Source organism: Myotis yumanensis, unplaced genomic scaffold (assembly GCF_028538775.1).
Source record: "Myotis yumanensis isolate MYYU_CA2020_CCGP unplaced genomic scaffold, mMyoYum1.0.hap1 SCAF_2, whole genome shotgun sequence".
NCBI lineage: Eukaryota > Metazoa > Chordata > Mammalia > Chiroptera > Vespertilionidae > Myotis > Myotis yumanensis.
Window position 1 is genome coordinate 27,136,612 of NW_027223753.1, and position 18,102 is coordinate 27,154,713.

General features: G+C 39.3%; 1 protein-coding gene and 1 pseudogene across 10 annotated transcripts in view; both read right to left on the reverse strand.

Moving 5' to 3' along the window:
- The window catches only part of MAST2 (microtubule associated serine/threonine kinase 2), a 170,125-nt gene that overhangs the window by 50,537 nt on the left and 101,486 nt on the right, over window positions 1–18,102 (reverse strand). The gene's annotated exons all lie outside the window — the stretch shown is intronic.
- On the reverse strand, window positions 98–961 carry LOC139004373 (large ribosomal subunit protein eL42-like; annotated as a pseudogene).

Sequence of the window (18,102 nt, forward strand, 5' to 3'; positions counted from 1 at the left end):
TAAGGTCCAGCACTTCCAGATGTTATTTCAGAGTAGCAACCAAACTGATGACCCAGTGAAGATGGAGAAGCTACAGAGGGAGAAAATACATATTCTTTTAGTCAATTAAGGGTGCTGTTTGAAGATGATCCATTATTTCTCTCTTGCCTGGATTAATAGCTTCCTAACTAGTCCCTCTAGTTTACTCTTGTCTTCTAGCCTCAGTCTGTTCCCAGAACAAGCAGCAAGAGTGATCCTTTCTAAAGCATAAATCAGAAGATTTCACTTATCTGTCCAAAACCTTCCAAAGGCTGCTAATTTCATAGACATATCTAGCTCTTAGGACCATACATAAATTGTTTCCTATACCTGGAAAGTCCTTCCCCCAACTATGCAATAGCAAAAATCCCCATACCTCCTTCAAGATTTTACTTAAGTGTCACCTTCCCAATTTCCTTAGACAAACTGCAACCTGCTCTTCCCCAAATGCCTTTACTCTACCTTTCCATCTTTCTTTTTGGATGGCAAGTCCCTTTGGATTGATCAAGTAATTCCTTTTTTCTGAAGTGAACATATCAAGATTTTATTGTCATATAATAAAACAAAATATGAAGCTTAGAACTGGACCACTTGACCCTTTCTCTTCTTATCTCCTCCCAGTTAAAATGCTTGCATCTCTTAATAACCACCATTCTCTTAGATCTGCAGTTAGGCTCAACACATTCAAGCCTCAGCACAATCTTCTTTGCAGTTTTAGCCTTTTTTTTTTTTTTTTTTTCCAGAAAATCGGCTTAGTCTGCCCACCATAGCCACTTTGCTTCCTGTCATAACGCCACTTTCCCTGTGCACACAGAGAATCCTGGCCCTTCTTGTACTGTGTTACTTTGTGGGGCTGATGCTTGCCACACTTCTTACAGAAAGTTCAGCGGGTTTTAGGAACATCCACCACGTTTGCAAGAGTGCTATCGGCAGAGAAAAGCAATCAAGTAATTCTTAACCCCTGGTCCATAGTTTGGAAATTATACAGTTTATTCTCTTTGTTAAAAAAAAAAAAGTAGTTGTTATTTTTGGCCTAGCTGGTTTGGCTCAGTGGATAGAGCATCGGCCTGCGGACTGAAGGATCCGGGATTCGATTCTGGTCAAGGGCACATGCCTGGGTTGTGGGCTCAATCCCCAGTAGGGGGCATGCAGGAGGCAGCCAATCAATGACTCTGTCATCATTGATGTTTCTATCTCTCTCTCCCTCTCCCTTCCTCTCTGAAATAAATAAAAAAATATATTTTTTAAAAGCAGTTACTATTATTAAAGTTTTAACAGGTACTCTTGTCTTAGATTAACTAGCATCACAACCGTCTGAACCAAATTAAAAGATCTTAACTCCAATTCTTCCCCACCCTCTTCCAAATTTACATTTTATTGTGGTCCAGTATTTCAGATCTATTTTGCCTTTATATGGCCAAATTATTAATTATTATTGTACTATACAATAACTGCTTGCTTAGATTTACTCATCTATTTTCCAATTTCTTTGCTCAGCATTCCCTCTTGGATCTCATACTTTTCTTCTTTTTTTCTCAATATACACCTTAGCAATTATTTCTGTGAGAATCTAATAGTGACAAACCTCCTCAATTTAACATTTGTCTGAAAATGTCTTTACTTTGCTCACTGACTTTTAATGATAATTTAGCAGCTCCTCACTTAATGCCATCTATGGGTTCTTGGAACTATGGGAAAACAAAGTATGATGAAACCAATTTTACCAATGGCTAATTGATATAAACAAGAGTTAAGTTCCAAGGCATCTCATCAAAACTGTAACAAAAAGACATTAAAACATCAATCGAGGACCTGCTGTATACAATTCCACAGCATCTTGCTGAGAATAACTTCTTTCTCAATTCCTTAAAAACATTATTCCATTGTCATATTGCTCCTGTTATCACTGTTGAGAAGCTTGTTCTTAGAATTGTTTCTTTGAAGTTAATTTTTCTTTTTTCTCTGCTGACTTTTATTTTCTTTTTGTACTATTAACTTCTTATATTTTTTAGATATAATTCACATACCAAAGAATTCAACCTTTTGAAGTATACAATTCAATGTGGCTTTAAAAAAAATCCTCAACCAAGGATATGTTTTTACTGATTTTTGAGAGAGAGAGAGAGAGAGAGATGTGAGAAACATCAATTGGTTGCCTCCTGTATGCACGCTGATCCAAGATTGAACCGGCAATCTTTCAGTGTACAGAATGATGCCCCAACCAACTAAGCCACGTGGCCAGAGCCAATTCAGTGATTTTTAATACACTCACAAGGCTGTGCAACCATCACTGCTATCTAATTCCAGAACATTTTCACCACCTAAAAAAAACAAAAACAAAAAAACCACCTGTACCCTCCCCCAGACAACCACCAATGTACTTTCTGTTTCTATAGATTCATCTATTTTGAGTATTTCATGGAAACGGACTCATACATTCATTATGTGGCCTTCTCTGTCTGGCTTCTTTTATTTAACATAATGTTTTCAAAACTCATCCATGTTATACTATTTATCAGTATTTCATTTCTTTTTATGGCTAATATTCTATTGTGTGAATATACCACATTTTATTTATCTAGTTATTGATTGATGGGTATTTGGATTGTTTCTGTTTTGGAGGTACTATAACTGATGCTGCTATACATATTTGTGCATTTCCATTTTCTTGGGCGAACTCCTTTGCTGAACTCATTTATTAGAACTCTTTCAGCTTTTGTGGATTCTTGAGAGTTTACTTCCTTTTAAAACCTCTGTTTTTATGGTTCTGCAATTTTGCTGCAATATATATAGAAGAGGATTTATTTCTACTTGTCATGATTCATATTATTTTGTTTGTTTGTTTGTAATCAATTCTGGAAGGTGTAAGTCATTATCTCTATGAATACTGTCTCACCCCCAATACTGTATATTCTGTTGGACCATTTTATTGTACCTTTCATTTTTCTTAGCTCTCATTCATATTTCACATCTTTATATATCTGGGCTGCACTCCAGATACAATGTTACAAACTTTGTCCACATGTTGGGTTTTCAAATTCAATGATGCAATACTACTGAGTCTAATTAGTATACTTTTCTAAATATGCCTGCCTGGTCTTTTAAAATTAAATGTCTTTTCTTTCATTTTGTTTCCTACTTTTATATTCAAAACTAGAGGCTCGGTGCACGACATTCATGCACTGGGGTGGGGGGGCCCCCCAGCCTGGCCTACGCCCTCTCACAGTCCAAGACATCCCCCGAGGGGTCCTCAGCGCTGCAGTGGAGGTGGGAGAGGCTCCTACCACCACCACTGCCACTGTGGCTCACCAGCCATGAGCCCACTGGCGAGCCTGGCTTCTGGCTGAGAGGTGCTCACCCTGTGGGAGTGCACTGACCACCAGGGGGCAGCTCCTGCATTGAGCGTCTGCCCCCTGGTGATCAGTGCGCATCATAGCGACCAGTCGTTCTGCCATTTGGTTGATTTGCATATTAGCCTTTTATTATATAGGATCATTTTAAATATAATTATTTTATCGATTTTACCCATAATATTACTCTCTGAAGTTCTTAAGAGTCTAATCTTACAGTTTCAACTTTCTATTTATTTTCACTTGTGCTGAAGTGTTCCCTTCTATGGTCTATAATTTTGTACTGTGAACTCACCTTCAGTCCAGCTTTATTCAAGGGAATGTTGTGCTACCTGATTTGAGGGTGTGTCATTTAAAATAAAATTTGAATTTGTTTCTGAAAGATGTGTCAGGGTTACTGCCAGCCCAGAACAGTTCCTAGACCACACCAACAGTATAAACTCCAATCTTCAAATTCAGTTAGATAAAGGCTTAGAGTTAAAAATTCTCGAGGGAGACTTGCTTCTCTCTTTTTGTATGCAAATATCTTCTTTTTATTTTTATTTTTTCAGTTACAGATGACATAAAATATTATATTAGTTTCTGGTGTACAACATAGTGATTAGACATTTATACAACTTACAAAAGTGATTATCCCAATAGGTAGGCATTTTTCTTTATTACTAAGAGAACTACTTAAAACCCAGAGGAGATTAAAAAACTTCTTTTCATCCAGTAGGTAAACTGTTTCCCTAGTCCATTCCTTCTCTGAGGGTAAAGTCCTTTGAGGGTCATTTAGATGTGGGTCTCAATTCTACACTAACCTAGAGGATGGTATCTCTACCTGAGACAAGACCAAGGCCTTATACCCTTTCCCTGTCATGGATATCAAGACTAGTACACATCCCTCCCGGGCCGTCTTCCTTGGAAGTTTTAACACTGATTTCCACAGGTTAGGTGTTTTTTGTCTCTTAGATTTAGGTCCCTTGGGATTTTCCTCACAGTCTACTGAATTTAGCTAAGCATTTAAAACCATGATCAAATAGCTAATATTTATTAAGTGCTAACTGGGCACTGTTTAAAGCATTACATATACTATCTCACATCCTGTGAAGTTGGTGTTTTATTATCCCCTTTGTACAGAAAAGGAAGCTGAAGCACAGAGAGGCTAGGTAGCTTGCCCTAAGCCACAATGAGGTACTAATATTTTTGTTGAAAGCCTAATGGAATTTACATTCTCTCTGCCCTAGGACTTTAATGTGGAGCTCCATTGTAAAAATGATTCAAAAGGCAAGTATCCAGAAAAACAAGGACATTTTGTATAATCTTACTAAATTCAGGGGTAAGAAAAATGGTGGGCAGATAGGATATCAAGAACTACCTTATCATCAACAAATCAACAAACACCAAGTGCTGGCGAGGATGTGGAGAAAAAGGAACTCTCGTGCACTGCTGATGGGAATGCAGACTGTTGCAGCCACTGTGGAGGACAGTATGGAGTTTCCTCAAAAAGTTAAAAACGGAACTCCCATTTGACCCAGTAATCCCACTTCTAGGACTATTTCCCAAGAAACCAGAAACACCAATCAGAAAGGACATATGCACCCCTATGTTCATAGCAGCACAATTAACCGTAGCTAAGATTTGGAAACAACCTAACTGCCCATCAGCAGATGAGTGGATTAAAAAACTGTGGTACATCTACACAATGGAATACTACGCCGCTATAAAAAAGAAGGAACTTTTACCATTTGCAACAGCATGGATGGAACTGGACAGCATTATGCTAAGCGAAATAAGCCAGTCGGAGAAAGATAAAATACCACATGATCTCACTCATATGTGGGATATAATGATCAACATCATTTGATGAACAAGAATAGATTCAGAGAAAAATGGCAGCGAAGGTGCGGGGGGGCGGGGGGGGGGGAGTTAGAGAGCAACCAAAGGACTTGTATGCATGCATATTAGTATAACCAATGGACACAGACACTGGGGAGGTGGGGGCTTACCCAGGGTGGGAATGGAAGGGGGGTGTCAATCGGGGAAAAAGGAGACATATGCACTAGTAAAACTTTAGACAATAAAAGAAAACAACAACAACAAAAAAAACTACCCTAGGCCCAGTCGGTGTGGTTCAATGGTTGAGCGTTGACCTATAAACCAGGAGGTCACGGTTCAATTTGCAGCCAGGACACGTGCCCAGGTTGCCTGGGCTCAATCTCCAGTAGGGGGCATGTAGGAGGCAGACGATCAATGATTCTCTCTCATCATTGATGTTTCTATCTCTCTCTTCCTCTCTAAAATCAATAAAAACATATTATAAAAGAAAAAGAACTACCCTAGGCAGGGATCTAATATACAGCATGGTGACTATAGTTAGCAATACTATATTGTATATAGTAAGCCCTCACTTGACATCATCAATAGATTCTGTGACTTTAAGCAAAATGACATATAATGAAACCAATTTACTACAGGTTAATTGATATAAACAAGAGTTAAGTTCCTAGAGCATTTCAATAAAACAATGTGACTTGAGGACCTGCAGTAATTGAAAGTTGCTATGAGAGTAGAGCTTTAATGTTCTCACCATAACAAGGACAAGAACAACGACAAAATGGTAATTATGTGAAATGAACGATGTGTTAACTAACCTTACTGTGGTAAACATTTCACAATAAATATGTGTATCAAACCATCACACCAGTACACCATAAAACTTACACAATATTATATGTCAGCTATACCTCAATAAAGCTGGGAAAAAGAAAATAAAAGAAAAAAGCTACTATAGGGATTGGAGCAAAATGTTGACATAGCGACAAATATTTGAGAGGAGACCTGCTTCAGCAAAGACTATGTTCTCACCAAATTCTTCAGTCATGACCATCTTGACTACCATTGCCACCACCAACTCTAAATCAAGGTGCAGCAAAGAACTATCTCAATCCAGACAAAAATTAAAGAGGTACAGATTATCTCTACACTGGACAATCCTGAACCCTTTCACTCTGTCAAAGCAAAAAAAGACCACCAACCATGCAAGGAAAGCGTAATTCAGCTCCTAGCAGATTATAACAGCCAAACCTAAAAGTCTCAGCAACATGCTCCTGCAACAATCACAATTTACAGCGAAAAGAAACAATGTCCAAGGTACCACCGTGGATTTAATATACCCAGAACACTTGGAATAAATCAATAGTTTTAAAGGAAAAGATATGAGGAGAGGGGGAAATTGGCCAAATGTAAACCAGTGCAATCTCCTCCTCCCCTGGAATCATGTGATATAGTGGGAAATTTCTCTAACAGGGCAGGAGCCGCATGTCCCCATCCTCAATCTAAAGATGAGAAAAGAATTGCCCCCCACACCTTAGTAAATGCACCCACCACCTAGAAAACCAGACAATTCTGCCATTGGTGACTGTAGTTGATGCTCACATTCCCAGAGTTCTATCTAAATAGACTTGGTAATAGAGATGGGAGAGAAATTTAAAAGCCTTAGAGTGAACATTGCTTCAGAATCTGGGTATTCTAAGCATGTCTAAATTTCCAGTGGCCAGGACAGTGCCTGATACACAGTTGTTATTTGGATAACTAATAAATAAGATAGAACAGTCCTGTAATGTATTCTTAAAGCAGTACATCTCTTGTAATCAATGGAAAGACTAAAGATATATATATACATATACATATATATATATAATTTTTTTATTAAGGTATTACATATGTGCCCCCCCCCCCCCCCCGTTGCCTCCTCACCCCCCCTCCACTCATGCCCTCACTCCCCTGTTCTCTGTGTCCATTGGTTAGGCTTATATGCATGCACACAAGTCCTTTGGTTGATCTTAAAGATGTATTTTTTTTAATGGAGTACACTTTTACTACAGAGGCCTTCCACAAATATGGGCCTTGATAAAATGAAGTAATGTAAAGTTATTCCTGATTGCATCGTGTTTTGGGAAGCTGTAGTATATTTGGTTTGTCTTCTCTAGTTCCCATGATTTCTTTGGAAGTTCCAAATTATAAGCCCAATCCCAGGTTACACTTCCAGACAAGTTTCTTTGAGAGCTACTGGTTAAAGGGAAGTGCAAAATGTCTTGTATGTAGCACAGGAGATTTTAAGAATCAGTGTTCCACCAAAATGAAAGGTTAAGCTAACAGGAAGGCAGAAGATCTGGGGAACTCAGTGGAGAGAGGAACCCATTATAACAGCTATGCAAAAGGACTAGAGAATAACCAGCCCAAATTGAAGCAGAAGATGAGAGGGCTTTAGAAGTAGTGTGTGTGTGAGAGAGAGAGAGAGAGAGAGAGAGAGAGAGAGAGGGAGGAGTGGGGAGAGAAATGGTTAAATCTACTGTTATACACTGAGAAGCATTTTGCAGCTCTGGTGGAAATTTTGGGGATGAATAAAATGAGTGCCATATAGAATATAAAGCAATGCAAAAGTGAGGCAATTATTACATTCAGGAAAACAAAAACAAGCATAATCATAGCATACAATTATTCAATGAGGAACAATAATTATGAAATCACAATAATTTGATATTAAAGTAGACAAAAAGAAATCAAGGTGATTAGTTTTGAGAAGCAAAAATCAAGGATGATAGGAGAGGTATTCTCTAATAACTAGTTTTTTATTATAAGCCTTAAATAACTGATTTAGAAATTATGTCCATATATTACTTTGACAAAATAAAAATTAAATTTAAAAAGTGGGTGGCTTACATATATGTAAAGTGAATAGGAAGGGGATGGTTAGGGTAGAACATTTACTCAGGTGGGAAAAGAAACTTCTAACAAGCAATAATGTGATAGCAATAATTATTCTGCATTTTAATTGGTACAACCGTTTTTCAAATCTAAGTTATAATATGTTTAAAGAAAACTATCAAATGATCACATCAATGGTCTGTTCAAAATCCTCTGATAAATGCAATAACCAAATAAATATCTAAATTAGTTATTAGAATGTCATTCAAAACCCTTCATGATGTGGCCCCTGCTTAGCTGTCCTACACATCACCATCTCTTCATAAATCCATCCTCCACACACTTTACACCCAATACAAAACCGTCCATGTCATTAAGCACCCACTCCCTTGCACATGCTATTTAAATACCCTACCTAACAAAGAGTTGTTAATTCTCAATTCAAGAGTTTCCTTCTCTCTAGAACCTCCCTTGTGTTCTCCAGGACAGAATTAGAGATTGGTTTCCATACACCTGCACTGAATTGTGTATATCCTTCCATTATGAAATTTACTAGAGGCCTGGTACACAAAATTCAGGCACTTCGGGGGGGGGGGGGGGGTCCCTCAGCCTGGATTGCGAGAGGGCACAGGCCAGGGCGAGGGACCCTACCGGTGCACATCATAGCAACTGGTAGACCAGTCGACTGTATGCCCCCTGGTGGTCAGTGCACATCATAGCAAGCGGTTGAGCAGCCTTAGCATATCATTAGCATATTACGCTTTGATTGGTTGAACGGATGACCGGATGACTGGACACTTAGCATGCTAGGCTTTTATTATATAGGATAATGCATCTCCGTGCCACTCACACCACAAGCCAGGTAGCTTTACAGAAGAAAACTAACTAGCTGCAAATGAGCAGGGTGAAAAATACAATAATTACTATTATCAATTATTATTACAACAATAATTCTAGTTATTGTTACTGACAAATTTCAAGGAACAAGTAATCTTTGTCTTATAAAGTTGTGCTGGAAAATAGAATAAAAGTTGCCTAAGTTATTTTATGACAGTATAAATTTGATTCAAAGCCAAAGAAAATTATAGATCCATATATATATATATATATATATCCAGATTTATAAAATAAAGGGAAAAAATACATGATCATCTCAATAAATGCAGAAAACACATTTAACGAAAGTCCAACATACATTCATAACAAAGTTCCCTCAACAAACTAGGAATAGTTAACATCCTCAACCTATGAAAATCCCACATCTAACACTTTAATGAGGAAAGACTGAATGCTTTCCTCCCTAAGAGGAAACAAGGCAAGAATGTCTACTTTTGCAATTCTATTCAACATTGTACTAGAGCTTCTTGACAGTGAAATAATAATAATAATAATAATAATAATAATAATAGCATCAAGATGGGAAAGGAAGAAGTTATTATTCATAAATAAAATGACCCTATATGTAGGAAATCTCAAGGAACTTTATAAAACTATTAATAAACAAGCTTGGCATGATCATAGGATACATGAATATATATATATATATATATATATATATATATATATATATACACATAAGTTGTATTTCTATATAGTAGTAACAAACAATCAAAAAATGAAATTAAGAAAATAATTCCATTCACAAGAGCATTAGAAAGAATAAAATAGGAATAAATTTAACAAAAGAAGTGTAAGACTAGTACACTAAAAACTATAAAATATTGATAAAGAAGAGTTAAATATATATATATATATATATAGAGAGAGAGAGAGAGAGAGAGAGAGAGAGAGAGAGATATTCCATGTTCATAGATTGGAAGGCTCAATATCATCCAGGTGACAATACCTGCCCCAAACTGATCTATAAATTCAAAGCAATCCTTATCAAAATTCCATTGGGCTCCTTCATAAAAACTGAGAAGCTGATAGCCTTTTAAACAAATTATGCTGGAACAAATGAATAGTCATATTTAAAAAAGAAAAAAATAATCTTTGACCTTTAACTCATACCATACACAAAATTTAACTCAGATGGATCATAGATAGAAATTTAAGAGCTAAAAACATAAAACTTCTAGAAGAAAACAAAGAAAAATTTTATGCCCTTGAGAACAAATAGTTCTTAAATACAATACCAAAAGCATGATCCATAACAAAATTTTTTTTACTTCAAAAGACTCCCAAGAAAATAAAATACAAAACACAGATGAGGAAAAAATATTCACTAATCATGTGTCTGATAAAGGACTTGTATCCAGAATATGTAAAAAACTCAAAACTCAATAAGATAAATGAATCAATTTTTAAATTTGAATAGACAGTCTACCAGACATGGTAAGATGCTCAAATCGTTGGTTAGTGTCTTCTTCCTCATTAGTATAGTGGTGAGTATCCCCGCCTGTCAAATCACTGGTTAGTAGGGAAATGCAAATAAAAACTACAATGAGCTACCATTATAAACCCACAAGTATGGTTATAATCAAGAAGACAGAATACGTAGTATTTATGAAGATGTAGAAAAATGATCATGGGAATATAAAATGATAGTTAATACAGAAAAGTAAGCTTTTTAAAATTAAGCATAAACTTACCATACAACATAATTCAATTCCTAGGACTCTGCCCAAAAGAAAGAAAAAACATACGTCCACACAATGACATGTTTTATGTAAATGTTCACAGCAACATCTAATCTAATAATAGACAAACATGGTAATTGACCGTACCTTCGCTACACTTCCCATGAGCTAATCAGCACAATATGCAAATTAACCGCCAACAAAGATGGCGGCTAATTTGCATATGTAGGCGCCAAAGGGCTTCTTGCTGCAAACCTTCCTACTTCAGGTCTGATGATGTCTATGGCAAATCAAAAGTTATTTAAATCCTAAGCTAGTCCATGTTCCAGAAAGTTGTCAATACCAAACTTCTATTCCCAGGAGGTTTAAAGTTAGGTCAGTGAAAAGCCAGTGACATAACTGCCTCTTCTCTCTTCAGGGACACCAGTTACACCACAGTCCATATCTAGCACTCCCTCAAAGAGGGTTATGCCAACAATGCAATACTCATGCCTGAGTGCCAATTAATAGGCATGAATCATATTCTTAGAAGATGTGTAAGCTAACTAATGGCTAGAGGTTAACTAATGCAACCTGAATCATAATTATATTTACTATGCCTCTTAAGGTTGATCATACTTGTGAAATAATAGAAATATCCTATATAATAAAAGGCTAATATGCAAATCGACAGAACGGCAGAACGATCGGTAGCTATGACACGCACTGACCACCAGAGGGCAGACGCTCAATGCAGGAGCTGACCCCTGGTGGTCAGTGTGCTCCCACAAGGGGAGCACTGCTCAGCCAGAAGACGGGCTCATGGCTGGCAAGTACAGCAGTGGTGGCGGGAGCCTCTCCCACCTCCGAGGCAGTGCTAAAGATGTCCGACTGTCGGACATCCCCCGAGGGCTCCCAGACTGCAAGAGGGTGCAGGCTGGGCTGAGGGACCCCCACAGCGTATGAATTTCATGCACCAGGCTTCTAGGAGATATATATATATATATATATATATATATATATATATATGTATGTATTTTTTTTTTTTTTCATACACACACACACAAGTTTCTGACCCAGGGGTCCTGAAACCCTTGTAAATTCCTAAGTAATAAGAACACTAGGGCGCAGCAGGTGTGGCTCAATGGTTGAGCATCGACCTATGAACCAGAAGGTCATGGTTCAATTCCTGGTCAGAGTACATGCCTGGGTTGCAGGCTCGATCCTCAGTGGAAGGTGTGCAGGAGGCAGCCGATCAATGATTCTCTCTCATCATTGATGTTTCAGTGTCTCTATCCCTCTCCCTTGCTCTCTGAAATAAATTTTAAAAAATATATGTATATAAAAAAGAACACTAGGAGCATCTTTTGTTCTACTAAGGTGACTTGGAGTGGACTCTTTAATGGCTCTTAGATGGAGGCTGGTCACCAGAAAGACCAAGGCATGATCAGAAGCTTGGAATTTTCAGCACTCCTCTCCTACCCTCCAGAGAGAGTTAATAAGTAGTCATACCTACATGAAGAAGCCTCCATAAAGTCCCAAGTATGGCGTTGGTGAACATATCCATACTGGGAGGATGACGCACCCCTATTCCATGAGACAGAAGTTCCTGCACTCCAGGTCCTCCCAGACCTTGCCCTATGTACCCCTTCATCTGGCTATTCATTTGTATCCTTTATCATATCTGTTAATAAACTGGCAAACGTAAGCAAGTGTTTCCCTGAGTTCTCTGTGAACTGCTCTAGCGAATTAATCGAAGCTGAAGAGGGGATTGTAGGAATCTCTATTTGCAACCAAATCGGACAGAAGTTGTGAGTAACCTGGAGATGTAGTGGATGGCATCTGAAGTCTGGTGGCAGCACTTCTGTGGGACTGCGCCCTTAACCTGTGGGATCTGGCACTGTCTCCAGGTAGAAGTATCAGAATCAAGCCAAACTGTAGAACACCCAGGTGGTGTCACAGAGAATTGCTTGGTGTAGGGCAGCGGTTCTCAACCTGTGGGTCGAGACCCCTTTGGCGGTCCAACGACCCTTTCACAGGGGTCGCCTAAGACCATCCTCCATATCAGATATTTACATTACGATTCATAACAGTAGCAACATTACAGTTATGAAGTAGCAACAAAAATAATTTTATGGTTGGGTCACAACATGAGGAACTGTATTTAAAGGGCCAGAAGGTTGAGAACCACTGGTGTAGGGTAAAACCTCCACACATTTGGTGACCAGAAGTATCAGAAATAAAAGGTTCTGTGTGAGTAGTAAGGAAGGAAACACACAGTAGGGAAGAACCAGGTTTTCCCTATATAGAAGGAGGAAAACTGAGTATTTCTAATACAATACCCATCCAAGACACTTAAGAGGTAGAATCAGGGCCTTCTTGATCAGTGACCGATGTTTTAGATAACAGACCTATTCCTTCTCATCAAGGAACAAACAGAAATATAATACAGCGTTAAGTGGGCATCATTTAAAACTGTTTCCTGACTGTCCTACAGATTATTATAGGCAACAATTTGTAAGGTCCTAAGCACATCACTAAGGTGCGGTTAATAAAGAGGGTTAACATTCTGAGCAGGGTTAGTTCTAATTACCATGCAAACGGACACTGTGTTCTAGCCCTTTTGGGCAATGCAGCCAAAAGCCTCAATAGCTGTATCAGTTTCCTAGGCTGCCATAACAAAGTACCACAGACTAAATGGCTTAAACAACAGATATTTTTCCCTCACAGTTCTGGAGGCTAGAAGGTGTCTGCAGGGTTAATTTCTTCTGAGGCCTCACTCCCTAGCTTCTCAATGGCTGTCTTCTCTGTGTCTGTGTTTTAATCCCTTCTTAACATGCTTAACCTTAGTTACCTCTGTAAACCAATCAGTAGGGAGTCAGCTAGAGCTAGAACCCTTCCAACACAGACAACACACTAAAAAGGGTTTCTTGCTGCAAACTCTCCCACTTTAGGAGTTATACTCCATGGGGATATAAGACATCCAAACATGGCCACTCCATGTGTGTAGATCCTATTTTCCTCTCTCCTGAGTCGTCTATTTTCAAATAGAGGTCAAATTCACTACTGCCAATAGCTCTCAATTTTTAGTTCTCCACTATTCACATTATTTACTGAAATAGTTTTTCTTTTCTTGTCACTTTGCTCAATTGCTTAAAAATTGCAATATTTGATAGGCACATGTACATGGTAAGGATTTTCTAGAATTTAGGTTCATCATTGTGTTCACTAAGCACTAATTCTATCCTAGACTCTGAATGTGAATACTAAACAAAAATTAAGTGCCCTAACTGGTTTGGCTCAGTGGATAGAGCATCGGACTGCAGACTGAAGGGTCCCAGGTTCGATTCCGGTCAAGGGCATGTACCTTGGTTGCAGGCACATACCCAGTAGGGAGTGTGCAGGAGGCAGCTGATGGATGTTTCTCTCTCATGGATGTTTCTAACTCTCTATCCCTCTCCCTTCCTCTCTGTAAAAAAAAAAAAAAAAAAAATCAATAAAATATATATTTCTTAAAAAAAAATAAGTTAGTGGAGGACAGCAATGAGCCAGGATAAAAGAAAAAATGAATGTTATACGCCTAAAAGAAGAAAAATTTAAAAAGGAGACATAAAGTTAATGGCCTAGAAGTGACAATGGACTGTGAAATACCAATTCTCAACCCTAGTATAGGGGGAGTTGTTAAAGAATGTTATGAATATGTCACCTTGGGAAAAGACAGGCTATGTAATTATTTAGGTTCAAAAATACTATATTACATAAAAGAGTATAGATGGAGCAGCAGAACAGTATAGTTGTTAAGAATATGATATCTGAAGCCAGGCTGCTTGGGTTTTAGCCCCAGTTCTGCCACTTATCAGCTGTGTTATCTTGAGTAATTTATTTAATCTCTCTGTTCCTCTGTTTTCTCATCTGCAAAACCAACATTACAATAATATCTACCTCATAGAATTGGTGTGGGAATTAAATGACCTACAAATTTTAAGTGCTGAAAATGGTGCCTGAGAGTTATTAAATCTTCAGAGATTTTTCATTTATTAACTAAATACACAACAGCACATGTTTCATCAAAAATATTACAGCAAAGAGGTTAAAACCACAGACACTGGGGTAAGATTCTGTGGGGTTGAACGACAATTTCTGCTGCTTATAAAAAATTTCCTTAACTTCTCTGTACCACAGTGTCTTCCTTGATAAAATAGAGTTACTTGAATTATTCACTTAATCACTAAAATGGACCTGTATTATCACCGTATCTGGGTATTTTAAGGATTAATTTCAATACAAATAAACCAGTTAGAAAATTGCTCAGCAAATGTTGCCTATTCTTCTTTTGTTGTTTCATTTCTTGATGAAGGTGACACAGAGTCTGTCCTGTTTTTCCTAGGTTTATCTAACATGTGAATCAGTCAACCGAAAATCTCATGAAGCAATCCTCACTTCTGATAGAGGCATGATTTCAAAACATTAGGCAGATTGGATTTCTGCCACCTGCCATGATGGGAAACAGAGACCAGGTTTACCCTTGTGCCTTCAAAACTACAAAAACAAAAACAGCCCGGCTTGTGTGGCTCATGGTAGTGTTGGTCCATGCACCCAAGTGTCTCGGGTTTGGTTCCTGGTCAAGGGCACATGCCTGGGTTGCAGATTTGTTCCCTGACCCCAATCAGGGTGCATGCAGGAGGCAACCAATTGTTATGTCTCTCTCACATTGATGTGTTTTTTTTTTCTCTCTCTCTCTCTTTCCCTCCTCCCTCCCTTCCACACTCTCTTAAAAAAAAAAAAAAAAAGTCAATGGAAAAAATATCCTAGGGTGAGGATTAACAAAAAACAAAAACACATGTGAAACAGTTTTTAGACATTGCACAGATGGTTAACATAGAGAGTAAACCTTAAAACTGACCCAAAGTAAGTCCTAAGATTGCCCCAGCTTACTACTGGACAACATTTCTAGGAAGCAATGCCGGAAGAGGGTACTTCCCAAAAAGTCCAGCAGTTTACATAAGTTGAGGAAACAGAATTAAGAATTTAGGAAAGCTAAGGTGGCTAGAATTTAGAAGGCAGAGTACCAGAGAGAGAACTATACAGAGAAAGCTCAGCAAAGGGTTCTTCTCAAGTTTTGAGCTGAGTACCAATCTGTGCATGTGGGTAAGGAAACTATTCAATAAAATTAGCAGGTGGTACACTCCCTAGAGCTCACATAAGGCCAGGAATAGATCATGCTCCCACTAGCCTGAGTGGAAAAAAACACATATTGCATGGGCATCGGGTAGAGTACTCGGAAAGTACTGCTTCAATATTAAGGAAAAATTAGCCCCGGAGACGACAACCAATATAGCGGCATAGTAAACACCTGAATTTGCTGCCGCGCACAACCACATTAAAACTACAACTAAAAGACAAAACGAATACCATCCAGAACCACGGGAAGGCTGGCTGAGTGGAAATTCTACAACTAGAAGGAAAGGGGTGTGGAAATGCGGAGGTACGGAGGCACGTGTGAAAGGGGCTGGCAGCTGGCTACACTGTTGTCTTTTTCAGTCGGGAGGGAGAAACAAGCTCCCGACTGCTCTGAACTCCAGTTCCCGATGAGAATTTGGGGACCCAGACTCATACGGAGAGAAACTGGACTGTCTGGCATCGGGCCGAAATGTGAGGGCGGCTTTCATGCAGAGGTGCTTGCAGCGGTCATTGTTCCTACACAGAGCCTTGGGACACAGACCCTGGGACCTCTCCGAGGCAGAGCAGACTGGCAGCCATTGCGGTTTGCTCCATCCTAGTGATTCCCTGAGACCCCGCCCCACCCAATTTACAACCCCACCCAAGCTGTGTGCAGAGGCTTTTGCATATGAATGGCCTGGCCTTTCTCCGCCTAAAAACCTGGGCAGACTCAGTGAGCGCCAAAGCCCCACTGAAGCAAGTCCTGCTCCATAATGGTGTCTCCAGCACAGAAGTTCTCCCACTGTAGACACAACTGGTCCTCACAGCCAATTGGTCTGGAGGTCAATTCCTCCCAGTGACATCAACAGCAATCAAGGCTTAACTACAAGACTGTGCACACAGCCCACAAAGGGGTGCACCAAGAGTGTCCATCTCAGGTAATTAGGGAGGCTGAGCCACTGGGCCCTATAGGACACCTAGCACACAAAGCCACTCTATCAACACAGGGAAGCAGACAAAATGTGGAGACAAAGAAACAGGTCACAAATGAAAGAAATGGAGGAAAGCAAACTACTGGATATAGAGTTCAAAATCACGGTTATAAAGTTACTCAAGAATCTTCTAGAAACTTCTGAGAAATATAGCGAGACCCTCAAGGATATGAAAAAGGACCAATTAGAAATTAAGCATACACTGACTGAAATAAAGAATAATATACAGCCGAAACCGGTTTGGCTCAGTGGATAGAACGTCGGCCTGCGGACTGAAAGGTCCCAGGTTCGATTCTGGTCAAGGGCATGTACTTTGGTTGCGGGCACATCCCCAGTAGGGAGTGTGCAGGAGGCAGCTGATCAATGTCTCTCTCTCTCATCGATGTTTCTAACTCTCTATCTCTCTCCTTTCCTCTCTGTAAAAAAACAATAAAATATATTTTTTTTAAAAAAGAATAATATACAAAGATCCAACAGCAGACTAGAGGATCCCAAGAATCAAGTCAAAGATTTGAAATACGAAGAAGCAAAAAACACCCAACTGGAAAAGCAAAAGGACAAAAGAATACAAAAATATGAAGATAGTGCAAGGAGCCTCTGGGACAACTTCAAGCGTACCAACATCTGAATTATGGGGGTGCCACAAGAAGAGAGAGAGCAAGATATTGAAAACCTATTTGAAGAAATACTGACAGAAAACTTCCCTTACCTGGTGAAAGAAATAGACTTACACGTCCAGGAAGCACAGAGAACACCAAACAAAAGGAATCTGTTATGCCCAGATTTCAGGATCCCCAAAAGACCACCAGGGAGCCAGCCAAGTTCGATGCAAAAAGCAAAAGAGTCTTTATTCGAGCTAGCTCGAGCTCCCCGTCTACCACACTCGCCGACGCAGCGGCAGGAGGCAGAGAGAGAGAGCTCTGTGGGGAGGGGGGTTTTATAGGGGGGTTGGAGTAAGGGGAGGAGAGAGGACTGTGGGCCCTGCTGATTGGCCAGGTGCGAGTCGGGGTCTTGTTACACAGGATGTGGTTGTGTCTATGGCGTGCACTTCCCTTGATTATCATTGGTTAGTTTAAAAAAATCCTAGGTGTGGCTAGCAGAGGCTTGGGCTTCCGGGAAGAAGCTCCTCGCTGAGCTCATGGCTAATGGCTGCTGCCCAAAAATGGAGGATCTGGGGCAAGATGGAGGGCGTAGCCCTCGCCCTTTCAGAATCCAAAGAGGACCACACCAAGACACATCATAATTAAAATGCCAAGGGCAAAAGACAAAGAGAGAATCTTAAAAGCAGCAAGAGAAAACAGTTAGTTACCTACAAGGGAGTATCCATATGAC